This window comes from Eretmochelys imbricata, chromosome 1 (assembly GCF_965152235.1).
Source record: "Eretmochelys imbricata isolate rEreImb1 chromosome 1, rEreImb1.hap1, whole genome shotgun sequence".
Lineage (NCBI taxonomy): Eukaryota > Metazoa > Chordata > Testudines > Cheloniidae > Eretmochelys > Eretmochelys imbricata.
The window spans coordinates 88416668-88437461 of record NC_135572.1 but is presented as its reverse complement, the minus strand read 5'-3'; positions in this window follow the sequence as shown (position 1 = coordinate 88437461).

Here is a 20794-nt window from a genome sequence, read left to right as displayed (position 1 = left end):
AACATCATGACGAACCTCTCCGGTCTCACCCAGCCTTGTCACCTACATGTCCAGGAGGACAGAGTTATCAATCCAATCTGGTTGTTTGTTGTGGGGGAGACGTGTCATTATCCCACCATCACTGAGATAACAGATGTTAGAACAGCTACATTCTTGTTGTCACTGTGGAATAGTGCGCATGAAGGAAATTGCACAAAGCTATTTTTTGGTGGCCTGGATTGGACTGTGCTATTGAAGAGAAGGCAAGAGCTTGTATGTCATGTCAGGGTGTGAGGAATGCACCCCAGTGGGCACCCTACACCCATGGGACTGGCCTGAAAACCCGTGGCAACGTATTCACGTAGACTTCACAGGCCCCTTTAAAGGAAGCATGTTCTTGGTGGTGGTAGATGCCCATTCTAAATGGCCAGAAGTCTCTATAATGCAGTCCACTACTGCAGAGAGTACTATCCAAAAACTACAAGGACTCTTTAGTCATTTTGGTCTGTCAGAACAACTTGTGAGCAACAACAGACTGCAGTTCGTCTCTCAGGAGTTTCAAAATTTTATGAAGGCAAATGTGATATACCATATCACTTCAGCACCATATCATTCATCCACTAATGGATTAGCTGAAAGATTTATGCAGACAATAAAACAAGCTTTGAAATCGGCAAGGGGATAATTATCCATTTTAAAGCGTCTGGACACCGTTTTGCTATCCTATGAAACACACCTCATGCTATGACCAAGGCATCCCCGGCCTTTGTTATGATGGGATGACAGCTGCGCACTTGCTTTGATCAGCTGAAATCTTCTGAACCCCGACAAATTGTGCAACGTCAGCAGCAAGATCAAGTTATCAGGTGTGCACCCAGAGCAAAAGACTGAACCTTTAGCCCGGGATAGCTGGTTTTGGCTCGGAATTGTACTTCTGGAGCTAAATGGTTCCCTGGCGCTATCATCGCTCAAACAAGACCTGTTTACTGCACAGTCCGGACTGCAGAGGATCTCACCTGGCGGCGACAAGTAGATCAGCTGCTGTCAGGTCATTCCAGTCCTCAGGACACATCTTCAGTTGAGTTGCCTGACTTCACGACTTCCAGTGAGACACCGAATCAAGAGTCTGACTTTCCTGTTCCTGACTTTTCCCCTCTATTACAGCTGGCAGCAGACATACTCCTTTGCACAGCACAAGCTGATACCACATCCTCACCCATTCGCCCTACGAACCCTGAGCCCATCGTCAGGCCCGCGCCCAAGACATTTTCAGGTGCAATGACACCAGAAGTCTGCCATAATCCACCTAGAGACAGAAGGCCTCCTCAATGGCTGCATCTTTAGCTAGGGTGAACTCACAGTTATGGGGCAAAATAATCCCTGGAGTTTAGCCGTGAATGGAGGCAGTCTACCCTCCTTCTCGAGTTTAGTGTTTGTTTTATATGGGGGACGTTCTTATTAAGGGGGGAGGAATACGTTATGTATTTGGTTGTCATGGTAATAGAATCTTAGAATCATAGAATATCAGGGTTGGAAGGGACCTCAGGAGGTCATCTAATCCAACCTCCTGCTCAAAGCAGGACCAATCCCCAATTTTTGCCCCAGATCCCTAAATGGCCCTCTCAAGGATTGAACTCACAATCGTGGGTTTAGCAGGCTAATGTTCAAACCACTGAGCTATCCCTCCACCTCAAGGGGAGGGATATCTTATGTTGCTATGGCAACTGAGTTAGATTGTTAGGGGATAGCCCAGCCAATTTTGGCTGGTTGTTGGTTAGTTCAGTGCGTGGCAATAAATGGCTGCTTTCAAGGTTTACAGCTGTGTCTCCAGTGATTTCTTCCTAAAACTGTTTCCCCCAAGGATATAACAATAATGGCTGAGTTTACACCAAAGACAGAAAAGAAACAGACCTACAGTGGGCAGAGAGATGCTTGTTTAACTATGGTTGTGACTGAGTGCCTGGAATAGATCACACTGAGAGTGCCACACTCAGGGCAGACTGCAAGAATCAGGACAGACAATCCCCAAAACTGGTGGTTTACTCTAAAAGTAGATTCACCAAACTAGTAGCGTAAGAGCTTCTGCAGCAGCACACTGGTTAACCAGAAGCCAAACACAATCCCCTCGGCTCTCATCCAGGCAACCCAATCTAATAGTGAGACATTAATGAAAACCCATTCCTCCATTCCATAAAATGGGGATAATAGCACTTCCCTCCCTCACAGAGATAAATACACTAAAAATTGGGAGCTACTACAGTGACAGGGGCTATATAAGTACCTACTGCAAATGGATAATCCAAGGTAACTCAGGAGTAACTCAACTGGAGTTAAAATTGTGTAAGTGAGATCAGAATTGGGCCCATATATCAGAACACTTGTCTAAAATAATGCTTGAAAAAGATACCATGTGACTGCTTTTTTTGGTAGGTCAATGACACACTAAGCTACAAAAGAATGTGATTCTTTTCACAGCTAACCCACATCACTGTACTCAGTTATTAGTTACCAAAAATAAAAGCTGCTTTTGCAACTTCTCATACTCTCCACATTTCTATTGTTCCTCTGAGAGGAGTTCAACCAGGTTTTGCTATCTGCACATATATCTTGCTGTGGAGTCTGGCTGAACAGCCATCACTTTGACAAGGCCACCTATGAAATGTCACAGGGCAGTTCAAAAAGGGAATGCGTGGATGTTTTTGTTTCCCTGCCTTTATACAACTGTCCTTGGCAAGATGAAATAAGTGAAATAAATCATGTTCTGTCACCATCACTGAGCGGGCTCTGATGACTCCAACTTGAGGCTGTTAGAGAATCTCACTGTATATTACAGCTTTCCATCTCTTTCTGAGAACTCTTTATCCTTGCTGACTAGGAATAACTTTCTGGTTTCTTACCCTTGGAGAAAAAGCTCTTTTAAAATGTCCCTACAGGTGTGAGAAGCCATGGTTCATTATGGGTAGCGATGTGTTAGATTCAGATACACAGAACACTGAAATACTGTATATTGTGTGGTTTTCTTGCTTGTCATTTGAAAAAAAAAATGACAATTTCTCAGTCAGGCATGGATATTTCTCTCACAAATTTGATGCAAACTGAATCTTATTTTGTTAATGGAGCTCAAAAATTCCTTTTTCTTGAATTTGTGTATTGTTATCTTAAGCAGAATTTTAAGATATCAAATGTGATCAAATTCTACTCTCAAATATGAATGGACAGCTTCCACTGAACTCTGTGGGAATTCTGTTTATATACAATAGCAGAATATGGCCAGGACTTCATGCAAAGTGCTCTCTTCTGGTATTATTATTTAATGATTTTACTGCTCAAAACTGTAAAGAATTATTTCATAAATGTTGCATTTTTTTCAAAATACTAAGGATCAAATCCATTAGTATCACTAAAAGGATCTTATTGGGAGCCAGTCCTCATATCTACATATGTACATATACTTTATCTATGCTGGTAGCACATCTGGTTGCTACAAGCATGTCTGCATTCATTTATAGTAAACAGATGAGTAAACCTATGGAGGAAAGTTCTAGATTACCTAATGTTACATTACTCTGCCATTGAGTCAGTAACATAACCAAAAGAGTTACTACCTCTCTGAAAGTTCATCTAGGTGACCAGAGGTCCCGATTTTATAGGGACAGTCCGGTATTTGGGGATTTCCCACTCCCTGTTCTGATCTTTCATACTTGCTATCTGGTCACCCTAACTTCAGCAGCTCAGTAACACAGAGTGATCTGGACTTGAAAAACCCTAATCTATGCAGAAAAGGAATAAGATGTGTCAAATGATCCTGTCTCTTTTCTGAAAAGAAGAATAATGTTCCAGTATTCTGAGAAAGGGAATTCTAGAAGCAAATTATTGTGACTGGTTTGTTCACATGTATGCCAACAAACACCTTGAAGATATTTGTTATGCCATGACTCACTGGTAATAAACATATACCTGTGTTGTAACCACCTGTGCCTCTCTGTGCTCATTGCTACTGCCTGCTCCTCAACAGGACAGATACAGCATTTCCCCCAGCATCTCTTTTGTTAACAATGCTGCTGTTTGAGCAGTGAGAAAAATCTAAAAGGCTTGATGATGCATCTAATATTATACACATAAATCTGTCAACAGTATTCTATATACACATACAAACCAGGATTTCATGCACAAAAACTGTTTGAAGGGACTGTTAACATTGCTACAAACTGTATAATTGATCAAATTCAAAATTGAGCTAATGTGCACAATATAGAAATCAAAACAGCATGGAATCATCTTAACTGCTAAGTGTGTCTTAGTCTCACTGGCAGACGTTTGATGGACATTTCATAGAATTTAGGGCTAGAAGGGATCAAGTCAACCTTGTGTATATTATAGATATAATTGGGTTGGACAATTGGGTTGGACAGTCCCAAAATACTGAGCTCATGTCCCAGTCCCAGGCTGAATGACTCCGGGACAGCATTTGTCCTGCATTTCCTGCAGCACCGCTCCACACCTGCCAGAGGTCCAGGAGCAGCACTAGCCTCTTCCTGGAAGAAGGGCCTTACCCCGACTTCTGCATAAGGCCCTGTCCCCTGCTCCTCCTCTCTCCCTTGAGGTCTTGCCTCTGGCTAGGCCAAAAGTCAGAGCCCTGTGGGCAGTTGGGGGAGGGAGGGTGGCAGGGAAACGGGCCAAGGGCTGCTCTTGGGCATCCCTCCCCCCCACCCCATGTGGATGCTTCAGAGGGGACAGAGAAATGAACCAACAAACCTACACAGAAAACATCTGGCCAACTTTGCATTAGGGAAAAAAAAATCCTTCCATACCTCTAGAGGCTGGAGCCCTGAAATATAATATTTTATTACTGTTGCTAACTTAATGCAGAGCTGCAGGTGTTATAAGCAGTTCTCCTCATGCCCATGAAGGAAGGTGATGAACAGGAAGATTGATAGACAGTCTAGTATGTGTCCATTTTACGACACAGTTGCCAACTTCTATGATTTTATCATGTGTCTTGCAGTATTTGAGTATTTTTTACAGATTCTAGCTTCTGGAGATGGATGATTCTGAGAGCATCTCAGCTTTTATAAATTAAATAAAACAAATAAATGGCAACACTCCTGCTTGAAGAATTCTCCCTTCCATCCCCTGCCAATAAAACAAACAAACCAACAAACAACAACAACAAAAATGTGATCCTAAAGATTCAGAATCTAGAAAGCAAATGATCAGACCCCATATTTATGATTTTTAAAACCTGATTATATTGTAGACAATCTCATGAATTGGGGAGCCTGACTCCTGATTACTGAATGCTTGGGACAACCACTGCTGTTAATTGAAATTTCTGGACTAAAGAAATGCAGTGAGTTAGGACACTAGGCTCCAGAATCTCATTTACACTCAGAACACACTTTACACTACTCTGGCAATGTAACATGACTTTAAAGTGACACTAGACTATTTTACAACAACTTTAAAGCCCCTGGAGTGGTGTAAATGAAAATCAGGCCCTAGATATTTACGTTGGCAGACTTTGGCCAAATTCTGCCTAGAATGACACCTACACATACACCTTACATACACAGTGCTACGTGGCTCACATGATTGGTAACAAGATACAAAGCCATTCACCAATGGAATACTCATGTATTTAAAGTTGGGTATGTGCTTATCTACCTTGCTGAATTAGAACTTTAAAACTGGCCTAGATCTGGAGTGACCAAAAGTTGTTATCATGTGGTTTCTAGTGGTTTATCTGAAATGAGTTGATGGGTAGTTCTTCAGGAGCTTCATGGACAACCTCACATTAACCACCATCACAGCTAGTGCTAGCTACCCCCCTGTTTGGTAATCCTCACCAAGAAGCCAAGGATGGGGTCTGTAGAATAAACTAGTTTCTTGTCCCTAGCAATGCTCCCTACAGGTCAGGGTTGAGGCACATGGGCAGAGTGACACTGGAAAGTAGTCATTTCCAGGGCTGTATATTTTAGAGAGAGGGTAAGAGGCTGCTGGGACTGTCAATCCAGCATTCCAAAGCTTTTTCTAGGACTCTGTTGATTTGTCTGACCTCAGCAATAAATTCTCTCATCAAATCTCCTTGTTTATAAGGTATAATTATACTAATACTTTGAAAAATATGAAACTTTATTAATAATCAAACTCACCTTATGGTAATACCACCCATTAGCCGTACAGTTTCATCCTGGTTAGGGCGTAGATGCATGCTGAGGTATCCCACCAAGCATGATCCAGCAATCCAGCAAGTCAGAACTTTAAAAGATTTAAATCTTTTGAAAAAAAAAAGAAAGGAGGGAAAACAAAACATTTCTACTATTGAGAAAGAGCAATAACACTATTTAGGAAGCTTTTTACAAAGTGGCTCAATTATTTAATATTTTTGCATGACACAGACACACAGAAAAAACAACCAAACAAATTATAGCTGCAATGTGAGGCCTGATTTCATTCCATTTGAAATCAACATCAGGTGTTTTCATTTATTTCCATGGGAGCTGGATTGGGCCCGTAATATAATTTTCCTGAAAATAAAAGGAAATTAGATGAAAAATGTTCAATGATTTAGGAGATTCTGGTATCAAAGAAAGGAGAATAATTTGAATAACCCAGTGGTAATTAAATATCTGTCTTCCAGCTACAGCTGAACTTTACATAAAATAACATTACAGAACTATAAGCAGCAGCGTAAGTATTCTAGTCATCACAAGTCATCATAAGTAAGTTTTAAGTGCCCCTCTCAGACTAGGAGCTGGACTTGCCGGCCGCTTCCAGGGCGCAGTGTGGAGCCAGGACAGGCAGGGAGCCTGCCTCAGCCTCACTGCGCCGCTGACCGGGAGCCACCCGAGGTAAACCATGCCCCAAGCCCAACCCCAACCATAACCCCAACCCCCTGCCCTAGCTCTGAGCCCACCCCAACCCCAGAGCCCTTCCTGCACCTCAAACCCCTAATCCCTGGCCCCACCCGAGAGCCCACACTCTGTTAGAGCCATCACCCCCTGCCGCACCCCAGCCCAGTGAAAGTGAGTGAGGGTGGGGGAGAGCGAGCCACAGAAGGAGGGGGAATGCAGTGAGTGAGGGGCGGGACCTCAGGGAAGGGGCAGGGCTAAGGTTTTTGGCTTTGTGCAATTAGAAAGTTGGCAACCCTACACATAGCAGCTCTGCATCCTGGGCGCCTCTCACCTGGAGCTTGTCTGAGGCAGGGGCAGAGTCCTGCTGGAGGCTGCCCAGTTGCTGTTTCTGTGTGTGAGTGAGCGGGCACTGACCTCTGACTGGCAGTAATGACTATGGAGGGTGTGCAGCTAAGATAGAGGGTGCTGCTCTGAGCCCAGCTCAGTGCAGCAGGCACCAGGAGAATACCCTCAGCCCCATGTGGGGCTCAGTACTGGGGCGCTGTCCAGGCCGGAGAGGGTTACTGCTACAGGGGGCATTAGGCCCCTATGGCAGAGATTGTACGGGAGGGGGGGAGGGCTCCTCCCCATCCTGCCTGCTGTGGCTGCCCAGTCAGGCACATGTCAGTCCACACCTGCTTCCTGACAGGGGCAGGGGTGATCCCACCCACCGCGCCATGCGGGACCTTCACTGGGAAGCTGCCCATGGGACAAATTTCCACAGTGCGCCAGCTGTTGCTTACAAATAATGGTACAAATTTTAATGTAATGATTTACAGGGCAGCCTCCTGCTCTGGCTGTGAGCTCCCAGTTCAGACCTGGCCAACAGGGGATGGGCCGGCGGGTACTGTCTGCTACAGGCAGGCCAGAGCATGCTGCAGCCCATAACACGCTCATCCCCCCCAGAGGCAACATTCAGCTGTGGCTAGTTGGGGTCACAAATGAAAGGTTCTGGGGGGTCACGTGCTCCCCCCTATTTCTCCGGACACCTCTGGCACGGACACCCAGAAGCGAGGAGGCAGTGCTCTTCCTGGCAGCAGCACTCTCAGTGTGTCCATGCAGCGTGTGGAGGGAGGAAGCATCAGGCTGTGGGCTGAGCTCCTCCCCCGCCACATGGGGCTGCTTTGTCTTCCCTTCTGGCACCCCAGCAGGGCTCCATGATGCCATCTGCCTTTCAGGTAGCCCTGGCCTAGCCCCGGAGTGACCCCTGCCTAGGGTTCCCAACCCTCCAGGTTTGTCCGGGAGTCTCCTGAAATTAAAGATTAATCTTTAATTACAAATTATGTCATGTGACGAAACCTGCAGGAATCCATCCAAGCCAAACTGGCAACTCTATGCCTATCAGGACCCGAGAGTGAGGCAATTGGTGCAGCACTCTTCCAATTTCTTTTAGCACACAGCTGGGCTGCAGCTCTGTGCTAATTGTGCCGTGGGTTGAGAACCACTGCTACAGAAAAAGGCAGGGTTTCATTATATTTTAAGATAGGTACTGAGGCCCAGATTTTTAAAAGTATTAGGCATTGCTCTGTTCAGTACCTCAAATCCTAAATCCCATTTTCAGAAGTGATTTAGGCCCAGATCCGCTAAGGTTTTTAGGTGCCTAAATCCCATTGACTTTCAGTGGAAAGTAGAGTCCTCCTAAATGCATAAGTTACATTTGAAAATGTGACTTAGCTGTCTAAAACACTTAGATCTTGCAGCGCTGACTGGAGAAATGCCTACATACTTTAAAAAAGTCTAATTCTGCAACCTTTAGTCACTGTAAGTCATATTTTACTCTGTGAGTAGTGTGATTGAAACAGCTGAAATCAATAAGGTTTCTCATGGGGGGTGCGAGTACCCAAGGTGCCTGTGGGTGGCAAAATCTGTTTGTAAGATTTCCATAAAACTTGCAAACACCAGGAGGTAGAAACTAAAGACTGGGATGTTTAGAAAAATAAGGCAATAAATGTAATATCTGGTGCCTAGCTGATGCCTTTATCTTTGAGATAAAGAAAAATAAATACAAAATATCCGATATGAAAAACGGTAGAGATGTAACCTGGACAAAAGCATCAGCATAGCAATCTGAATGTTTACACGATGCCTGCTGCTTGGCATCCTTACAAAAGGAGTCACTTCTACAATGGAGAGCCACACATAAAGGGACTGCTGAGGAACTCAGAGCAACTCTTAATGGAGTTAAGACTCTTGCAACTCTTAGTAATGGAAGCTTATTTACACTACACAAACACAGGGAAGGAAGACCTAGGAGTTTTTTTTTGAGGAATAGGAAAGAGAGAAAGGAAATCGATGAACATGTTGCAGAGCTATATTTTATAAATGTTCCTTTTAATGGGAAGCATGCTGTATTTGTTATCCAAATTTCTCTCTCTTCCAGCCCGGGTTAGATTTTATTCCAGCTTTTTTTTTTTTAAACTATTTACATTAGAAATGCTGCATCTTGAAACTGAGGCCAGAGACAATGCTATTTATGCTGAGAAATGTACACCATGTCATTTCAATTTTTCTGTACTATTATTTTTTTTGCATCACTCATTTTGTCTCATATTGGGATCTTGTAGGTAGAGTCAAGCCTATATGAGCTGGATTTTTGTTTTTAATTCAAAACATTGCTGAAAAGAGACTGCTATGGATCTTTAATAGAGAGTAAGCATATACCTTTGCCCTCTGGAAGTTACAGATTTGAAAGGAAGATTACCATGCTATTTGCACTGGATAGCAACTGGAGATTATTTTCAACTTTATAGTGTTGGGGACACTGAGGCATAGCCACTAGGTAACTCAAGGGGATGGAAGACCACGAGTGTCGATGAAGCCCCCTCGCACTAGGCCAAGGTGTCCTTGCCCCTCCTCCCGCCTGGAGGCACACACAGCAGTTATGCTGAGAATCTGCAACAATATGCTGCGGAGTCAGACTGCCTGAAACTAAGCAAGGCCACACAGGGGAGATATGGAAGAACAATGCTGAATAAAGCAGCTTTATCTATAGTTTAACAAATGATACAGAGAACCAGGGAACTAGCTGGGAACTGGATTGGCTGGCTATATGGATACTTAGGGCAGCTTGCTATTGGATAAGTATGCTGGGAAAAAGGATGTATAAAAGCCTGTGTAACTTCCTGCTCTGTGTACAGGATTTGAGATTCAAATCTCCCTGTACCTATTTGAAGCTTCAAATAAACTTTCTGCTTCTCCACCCTGTTGTGATTATTGGGTGTAGCACACCGGGTAACGAACCAACTCAAGCTGTTGTTCAGCCTCTCGGCACTGGGTGCTGGCAACAATAGGATACTTCTTTTGTATCTAAGGTCTCTGGATCAAATCCTAGTTTGGTTAATCAGATTGAAATAAACCCCGAATAAATTAGAGAATCACATTTTATTGCTTTAAAAACTACAAATGCGCTTCAAGTAGACTCAGATATTTTTCTCCCCGTGTCTGCTGTTGTGCTGTTAAGAATAACTATAAAGAATAAATTATAGCACATGTAAACTGTACCTGTACTATCTGTACAGGGTTTTGCAGTTTAATTAATGACTGACCACAGGGCTTATTTAGCACCATTCAAGTAGCTTTATAAACAGTAAAGGTATAACTTATTCCGCTTCGAGCATAATCTCAGTTTCAGACTTTCTTGTTGATGTTAATAACACAATGGTTGTACTGCTGAGATATCCCCTTTCTGTATTAGCATTTATAAGCCAATGCACTTCAAGATCAATGTTTTAGTCAGGGCATTGTAACCATCCTCAGTCCCAGCCCCTCTCCTCTCAGTGCACTTTACACTCCACTTCAATATCTTTCAATAGAAGGTGGATCAGACCCTCTGGTAACTAAGGCCATGTCTACATTACAGAGTTAAGTCAACTTAAGTTACATCAACCATTATAAGCTGCTTTAATTACCTCAGTTGTGCATGTCCACACAAAGCTCCTTGTATTGGTGAAGCTTGTCCACAGTCATTGCTCTTGCATCAACAGAGACAGTATTGCATGGTGGGTAGCTATCCCACTGGGCAACTCACCACCCTCTGTCACCCTCTGCGTCTGAGAGCTCTGGGAATGGATCATGATGGCGTGCTTTATGGTGGCGTGCTTGCTATCCCATGATGCCTTTCTTTCTGTCTCAACATTACATGGGCTTCCACCTTTGTTTTGCACAGTTTTTCAATAGCCCTTGTAAACTGTGTACCTGCCATCTCTGCCTGACAGCATGGATCCTCAACTGCTGACTTGTCTGGTGATGAGCATTATGAACACAATGTGGCTGATCCTGCAGTATTTCATGGCTGAAAAATGCAGAGTTAATTGGTGGTGCCTGCCCTGCTCTCTGACATTGTAACAAATAATTCAAGATTTCTGCTAGCATTCACGGAATAGATGCACAGAGATAGTGTCGATATTGGGCTCAGGAAAGAAGCACTGAGTGGTGGGATTGCATCATGATGCATGTACGGGATGGTGAGCCATGGCTTCAGAACTTTTGGATACACAAATCCACTTTCCTGTAACTGTGTGCAGAGCTCTCCCCAGCACAGCGACACAAAGACACCGGAATGAGAGCTGCCCTCACTGTAGAAAAGCGAGTAGTGATCACTGTGTCGAAGCTGGCAACTCCAGATTGCTACCAATCAGTCACAAATCACTTTGGAGTTGAAAAGTCCACCACGGGGGTTGCGATGATGCAAGTGTGCAGGGCCATTAGTTGCATCCTACTATGAAGGACTGTGACTCTGGGCAATGTGCAGGAAATAATTGATGGCTTTGAGGTAATGTGGTTCCCTATTTGCAGTGGGACGACAGATGGAACACATATCCCAGTTTTGGCACCAGACCATCTTGCTACAGAGTACACTAACAAAAAGGTCTACTTCTCCACGGTCTTGCAGGCACTGGTGGATCACCGTGGCTGTTTCACTGTCATCAGAGCAGGGTGATCAGGGAAGATGCATGATGCTCACATCCTTATGAACACAGGACTGTATAGAAAGCTGAATGCTGGGACCTTCTTTCCAGAAGATTCCAATGGGGGGATGTGGAAATGCCCATAGTGATCCTGGGAGACCCCCTCTACCCCTTGCTCCTGTGGCTCATGAAGCCTTACACTGGGAACCTAGAAAGCAGCAAGAAGCACTTCAGCAACAGGCTCAGCAGGTGCCATTGGCTTATTCAAAAGTCATTCACGCTGCCTTGTTCATCGGTTAGACCTCAGTGAGGAAAATATTCTGATGGTCATTGTGGCCTGCTGTACTCCGCATAATATTTGCAAAGTGAAAGAGGAAAACTTTACCCGGGGTGGAGTGCTGAGGTTGATTGGCTTGCTGCTGATTTTGAGCAGCCAGGTATCAGGGCAATTAGAGGGGTACAGTAGGTGGCTATTTGAATCAGGGAGGCTTTGAAGGAGCATTTTGACAATGATTCCCAGTAACTTGTCCTTATGTGATGCATTCACTCAGGCAATGTTTAGTTGCAGCCTTGAATGACCCCTTCTGTGCTTGCTTCCTGAGTGTTAATTATACTGAGCAAATATTCCTGCCTTTAGCTACTGTGTTTGAATGTAAGCACTGACTGACATGTGCATGACACAAATAAAGACTCATTTTATTTCAAAGACTCAAGATTAATAACAGGACAAAACACAAATTTGGGGGCAAACAGGACATGACAATGAAGAACAGTCTCTCAATTAGCGCTCACACAGCTGTGTATAACTGCAGATATAACTGTGAAACCAGCCCCTAGGCATGCAGTGCACAGGGTACTACTAGAGACTGGGAATTCATCAGAAATGTGGTGGGAGAATTTGGGGAGGGCATGGAATGGTGTTCTGTATTGTCTTCAGGGGGAGTCATGCACAGATGTGCTCAGACTGCAGCGCAATGAGGGACTTGAGCATCAGTCTGTCCCTCAAGTGGTAGCATTATCTTCTGCTCCTGTCCATCTGTCATCTGCTCCTGCCCCTGTCTCCTTTCCAGGCTATGCAGCCTGAGTCTTTCGTTAATTGTCTCCCTTCATGCTCTTGTTTTGCTGTGTGCTGTATCTGTTGACTGCAGCCCTTAGAGAAATACATCCTCCTTACTCCTCCTGGTTTCCCAACTTATCTGACTGAGGCACTCCACCAATGTGAGAACTGGGTCCTCAAAGGCACATCTGCAGAAGCCAAAGAAATAAGGAACAGAGACAGTATTGTGAGTACGCTCAAAAAAGTTAAATACACCTCTTTCTCACTGTCCTTTGGCTAGCACACAGCTCGGCATGAGTCCCAAATATGATGAGTTGCTGGGGGTAGGAGATAGAAAGGGGGGAATTGGGAAGAAGGGACAATGGGTCAGGGTGGTTCATGAAAGGGGTTACTACAAGTGCCTAGGGAGACTATTCTGAATATTGGTACCCTTTTTGAGAGGCTAGGGCAATCGAATTCTATATTTCACTTCTAATGGTAATCCAGGATGCAAGGGTGCATCTTCTGCATGCCTGTGGCTTCAGACTGGGTCCATATGCCACTGGCCTATGTGCTGCTCTGGTCCCTGCAGAAATAATTGCCGTGTAGCGAGGCAAAATTTCCTACAGTGCGTGGAGAAACAAATCAGCTCTGCCAAGGAACCTATGGCAAGCGATTGCAGAAGTCCTACAGGAAAGTTTCCTAGACATCACTATGGAGGATTCTAGAGACATCCCCATGCACATTAAATAACTTTTATGCTCGGCTCCCACCGTGTAGATGCACAGGCTCTGTTGTTAATTTCTGTCCATTATCCCTCCTCTACCATATAACAAACTACATGAGAGTTCAATCTCATCATGAGGTATCAAGGCAAAATGTGTGCTTACCAGAGCTCTTGTCCCCTGCTTCATGTGCACCAGAGCTGGAGTGCTGAGACTGGTTAGACCCCCTGGAGTCAAAAAGAAGTCCTGATTCACTGTGCCACTTGATAACCCTGTTGTTTGCTCCACATTGTCCTCCAGCTCCACTTCCTCATCCACCATTTCATACTCGGGGTTGAGTCCGCTGGCTGCTACCTCAAATCCCCCTGAAGTATCCATGGGGCTCATAGCGATGGTGGTTGGGTTGCTGCCGAGGATGGCATGTAGCTCCTTTCAGAAGTGGCATAACTTTGGCGTCGCACCAGAGCGATGGTTGGCCTCCCTTGCCTTCTGAAACTCATATTTCAGCTCCTTGATCTTAGCACAGCATTGCTGCATGTCCCTTTCATGATAAAAGCTGACTTTTGTCAACAAAACTGTGTAAGGTAGACAAGGCCTAAAGATGTTTAGAGAGCACCCTTCATTCATCTGTTACTGCTGGGGTCTTCACTGGAATGCAGGGGCCCTCTTTGAAGTACTCCGGCTGCTTTTTTGGAGTCCAGACTTGAGCACGTGCTACACCTTTCAGGAAATGGAAGCAGCTTCCCCATATGGATACTTAGTGTGGAAAATGAACATTAAGGTAATGTCAGGGAATGACACATAGAATTGGAAAAAGGATACCGATATTTTAATTTTATATCTTTTTTTTGCGGTGGACTCTAGACCTGGGCTATGGCACTGATGTTTAGAACCAGATGTGAATTAGACTAATGTTTAGTGTCCAAATTCAGGCCTCAGAGCTAAGCTTGAAGTCAGATGATGCCAACAGTGTGTTAGTAGTTCTCATGTGATTTTAGCATTAAATGGTGGAAATGCCTGCTGTTCAGATGATCTCATTAGCTTGCCTGCCTCTTCTCTTATAGAAAAGTCCTATAAAACTTAATAGAGCTGAAACCATTAGGGTTCAATGGCAATGCCGTAGAGTTCTACTGAAATTCCTTTAACACCTTTTGAACTGAATAGACATGATATACTTTCTGTAGATTTTTTTTAAACATTCTATAGCAGAAATGTAATTTTATATTAAAAACTTTGGGTTCAAAAACTCTTTAAAAAGATGAGATTTTGTAGTCTACTATAAGACTTTCCAAGGACTGTGGTCTGCAGCCAAACAAAACCAGATCATAGGCTGCTTCCAATTTCAGATCTAATTCAGAACTAAAACATTAGAACTCTATAAATCTCTATAAAACATTATAAATCTCTAATAATCTACTGGGTAGGGTAAAGTGGTGGGCAGTGGGTGAGGAAGGAGTGCGCGGGCAAGTGAGATTATGTATGCAACCTTCAAAGAATTTCTCAGAGCCAACAGGCAAAGGATTCGCTGATCTGTTACACCGACTCCTATCCGGCCTGACAATCTTACTACACCTAACTCACTGTTTCATAGTATTTACTCATAAAGGGTTGTGTGAGGTGTGATGGGTTGGATCACAGAAACCCCTTTGGGACTGCCACCTGATGTGCCTAGACTACCTCTGAGCCTGTTTTCCCTGCCAGCTTGGGACATCAGTTCCTTGCCTTGTTTGAGCCAGACACGCTAGCCTGCTACAAACACAGACCCAAGTCTGAACCATGTCCCCCACAAGCTGCAGGCTTAACTGAAAACAGCTTAAGAAGTGCTCCTGTCTCTAGCACTCAGATACCCAACTCCCAATGGGGTCCAAACCACAAATAAATCCATTTTACCCTGTATAAAGCTTATACAGGGTAAACTCATAAATTGTTCACCCTCTACAACACTGATAGAGAGATATGCACAGCTGTTTGCCATCCCAGGTATTAATACATACTGTGGGTTAATTAATAAGTAAAAAGTGATTTTATTAAATACAAAAAGTAGGATTTAAGTGGTTCCAAATAATAATAGACAGAAGAAAGTGAATTACCAAGCAAAATAAAATAAAACATGCAAGTCTAAGCCTAATACAGTAAGAAAACTGAATACAGATAAAATTTCACCCTCAGAGATGTTTTAATAAGCTTCTCTCACATACTGGAAGCCTTCCTAGTCTGGGCACAATCCTTTCCCCTGGTACAGTCCTTGCTCCAGCTCAGGTAGTAGCTAGGGGATTTCTCATGACTGCAGCCCCTTTTGTTCTGTTCCACTCCCTTATATATCTTCTGCAGAAGTTGGGAATCCTTTGTCCCTCTCTGGGTTCCCACCCCTTCTTCTAAATGGAAAAGCACCAGATTAAAGATGGATTCCAGTTCAGGTGACATGATCGCATGTCACTGTAAGACTTCATTACCTACTTGCCAGCACACATTTATACAGGAAGACTTACAAGTAAACAGAGCCATCTACAGTCAGTTGTCCTGGTTAATCGCAGCCATCAAGATTCCCAACCACCATTAATGGCCCACACTTTGCATAATTACAATAGGCCCTCAGAGTTGTATTTCATATCTCTAGTTTCAGATACAAGAATGATACATACATATAAATAGGATGACCACACTCCATAGATTATAAGATTTGTAATGATACCTTACCAGAGACTTTTTGCATGAAGCATATTCCAGTTACATTATATTCACACTCATTACCATATTTTCTTAAAATCATATAGAGTGCAACATCACAGCGTGCATCATCCTGATCCTCATACTCATTTCAGGATGTAGGTGTAAGTGATATTTAATAAATTGTAGTATTGACAGTTTATTGAAAATATGTTTTAGAATCTGTGTCCCAGGCAGGTTTGGCAAGTTGGTCTTGCCAGACAAAGGGATGTGAAATCATCTGCCTTACTTCACGTGTAAATTAAGCGTTGTAAGGCTAAAACAAAGGAAGCTCCATTTAAAATTGCACGTGAAATTCAACAGGAAAAAACAGGTCAATGGGGAGATGGGAAACAAACAGGACTATAGGAGACATCTTGGAACCAACAACCCAGGTGTTTTCATTCCAAAAATCAATGGACTTTGGGGTAAAAGATGAAGGCACAAGGACTCCTCATTTATCCTGCACTTGAGGGAAGGAGGGCTAAGCAGGCAGTGCTGATATACCCATAAAACGGTATCTCAACCACCCCCAGCTGAAATGCTGGAATAACACACTTAGATGGGAGATGTCATTGGACAAGATTAGCTGGTTAGAGTTATGTTTTAGTCTAGCTTAAGCATGTTATACTTTTGTTTTATTTGTAACCTGTTGTTCTTATTAGCCTTGCTCGCTATCTCTTACAATCTCTACCCTTGTTAAGATGTTTGTTTTTACTATAAGTAGATTACAGTGTTGTTATATTGGAGCTGATACTCAGTTGAATCAAACAAGCTGGTGTGTATATACTATTCACTTGGGAGTAGCTGTGATGGGTTCTCCCAGGGTTACCAGTGAATCTGACCCACCAGCCTAGGTTTCCTTTACTCTGTACTGCTGTGACCAGCCTGCCATGACCTCTCCCAGACTCCAGTCTGCACCTTCACCAGCACACATAGAGGTAGGGAAACACCCAGATGCAGAAACATACAGACACTGTGATCAGCTCCGCGTGGGAAGGCTTCAGCTAAGGAGCTTCCCAACCACTTAGGCACGCACCTTCCTCCGGAGTGTAAACCCCAAATTATATCATCTTGTGCTGCACAGAGAACTATAAAGTGTAAGCTCATGAAATTCAACCCCCTCCCCCCACAACGTGGAGAGGAAATATACAACAGCTTTTTACCCCAAGTTATAACTCCCATACACTGGTTTGTGACAATGCAAAAATAAGTTTATTAACTACAAAAGACATATTTTCAGTGATTATAAGGGATAGCAAACAGAATAAAGCAGATTACCTTGCAAATAAACAAGAACACAATCTACATGTAATATACTAAAGAGATTGGATAGGAGTAGCAACTTCTCACCCTAAATGATGATTTAACTCAGTTGCAGAAATTCTTAAGGGAGCAGCTTCCCTTGCTTCCAGCTTAAAACCCCAGGTATTCCTTTCACAGGCTAGAAATCCCTCTGGCCTCGGTCCAGCCCTTCTCCCCAGTTCAGTCCTTGCTCCTCAGGTGTTTCCAAGAGTTTCCTTTGGGCAGGGAGTCAGTGAAGAACCATGATGATGTCACTCCCCTGCATTAAATAGCTTTTGCACATGGCAGGAACCCTTTGTCTCCAAACTTGGTTCCCATGCCTTTCATTGGAAAAACACTGGTATTCCAAGATGGAATCCTGTACCAGGTAAACCTGTAGTGTCACAGCAGCCATGACTCGGAGTTTGTTTGTCGCACCTTCAGGAGGGCTTCCCATTGGGAGATAACTTCTTCTAAGGCCTGTTGTTTCTTCCAATGGCCCTTCCCAGCCAGCCATCTAGGCTGATTGCATTCTGCCTGTTGGGCATTCCCCACGTGTACAATATTTGTAATACAGATAAATAGCCAATATTTGTAACTTCAGATACAAAAATGACACATGCATACAAATAGGATAATCATATTCAGTAAATAACCTTTCCAATGATATCTTACATGACCTATCCTGTATAAAATATGTCACAGTTATGCCATAATCATATCAATAATATCTCTGTGAAGAATAAGGGATGCAGTGACATAGTAGCAAACCTGGGAATTTCTGTGAGTGTCCAGTGACAGAGGCTGGACATCACAGGGGGACATTCTAAGGTATTCGGATACTGGGGTACATCAAGTGTTAACCTGCAAGGCAAAGTTGGGGCAGAGCCCAGAGGAGAGTGCTTGTGAGTGGCTGTAGGGCTGGCAGTGTCTGGGAGTTGATATCCAGCTACCACAAGAAAGACTCCTGCACACAGGAGGCAGGAGGGTAACACAGTGATCCACAGTCCTGGACACTCTGAGAAAGTATCACACACAGTTTCCCACAGAAAGATAATGCAGCCCAAACTTCTGTCCTCATTTTGTCTTTGCAATACTTCCAAATGCGAGACTAGCTTGACCTCCCTCCTTCCCTTCCCCAGTTGGCTTCACAGACCATTGGTCCCCAGCACCGCAAATGCACTGACCAGCAGAGCTGATTTGGAACTGATCAGGGAGGAGATGTCATAATTTGCTGCTGGTATAGCTTAATCGGGAAATTACTACACTCAAATCCTAGTGAAATAGAGAAGCAGGAGGGAATTTTGCCTTGGAGGGATATTGCTGGGGCACAATGCCTTCTGGTGCTCCTTGGAGGTTTTTGCCATTTATGCATCATCCCTTGGCCAGGGCCACTGTGGAGCAAACGGTTTTTTGAGTGCACAGAAGTTGCTGCGACCAGCTCCTGGCCCTCACTACAAACACTAAAGCTGGATTACAGAAAAAAAAGTGTGGTACTGCTTTCATTAGAGTGTCAGTGGCATATGATACAGTCTGGAAGGATGGACTGCACTGAAACTGGAAAAAGTGATTTCCTGCATGTAGATTCCCAGCTGCTGAACACCATGCTTACCTGCTGAAAGGTATGCACATACTTCAGAGGCCAAACCAGCAAACCTGCACACTTTGAATAATGGGGTTCCATAAAGCTCTGTACCTGTTTCCAATACTCTTCAACATCTACATGAGTGATATGACTGAAACAATCAAACAGAAATTTGTGTATGCTGATGATTTGGGACTAACTGCTCTGACCCAGAGCTTTAAAGAACTTGAAGTGACCCTTACATTTGACCTTAAGATCATGGAGTACTTTCAAAAGTGGCAACTGAGACCAAATACAAGCAAATTGGTAGTCTCTACTTTCAACTTTGACAACAGAAACTCACAAAACGCTCTAACTGTCGAGTTCTGTGGTGAAACTGTTTTATAAAACAAAGCCAACATCCATCTCAATGTCATCCTTGACCACATGCTGACCTATTGTGACTGCAAGAGAATAGCTTTCAAAATGAAGACTTGTGTCAACATTATCTAAAAGTTGGCAGGAGCAAGGCACGGATCAATTGCCTCAGTGCTACTAGCATTGGCCTTGGACCTGGTATACTCAGTTGCACATTACTGTGCACCAGTGTGGACAAGAAGCTAGCATACCCAACTTGAGGACAGGCAGCTGAATCAGGCAATGTGAATCATCATGGGAACTTTAAAAAGTCAACACCTCTACCATAGCTTTCTGTATTAGGAAATCTCCAGCTATCTATCAAGATATAGCCATAGCAAGAGAACCCAAAAGTGCCACAGACCACCTGGAGATTCCCATCCAGCTGGTTATGGACAACAACACCTGACATTATGAAAACCACTTTGGACCATATGTAACCACCTCATGCCTCAGCATCTGGCCAGGGAATGGCATAGTGTCTGGATCTCATCCAACATTCCAAATAAGGACATCATCACTGACTCAATAAGATGCCCTCCAAGTCTTGACGGGCCACACAGACTTTGGACCATTGAACCACATCCAAATAAACCACGGATGATGTGTCTACTTGATGCACAAGGGGAAAATCAGAGTCCTCTTCATATGACTGCAGTGAGGATTTCCAAATAATTGAACACATCATAAGGACCCTGGAGTATTGGTTGATCATAGGATGACTATGAGACGCCAATGTGATATGGCCGTGAAAAAAGCTAATGCGGTCTTGGGATGCATCAGGAGAGGTATTTCCAGTAGGGATAAGGAGGTTTTAGTACCATTATACAAGGCACTGGTGAGACCTCACCTGGAATACTGTGTGCAGTTCTGGTCTGCCATGTTTAAGAAGGATGAATTCAAACTGGAATAGGTGCAGAGAAGGGCTACTAGGATGATCCGAGGAATTGAAAACTTGTCTTATGAAAGGAGACTCAAGGAGCTTGGCTTGTTTAGCGTAACTAAAAGAAGGTTGAGGGGAGATATTATTGCTCTCTATAAATATATCAGAGGGATAAATACTGGAGAGGGAGAGGAATTATTTAAGCTCAGTACCAATGTGTACACAAGAACAAATGGATATAAACTGGCCACCAGGAAGTTTAGACTTGAAATTAGACGAAGGTTTCTAACCATCAGAGGAGTGAAGTTTTGGAATAGTTTTCCAAGGGAAGCAGTGCGGGCAAAAGATCTATCTGGCTTTAAGATTAAACTCGATAAGTTTATGGAGGAGATGGTATGAT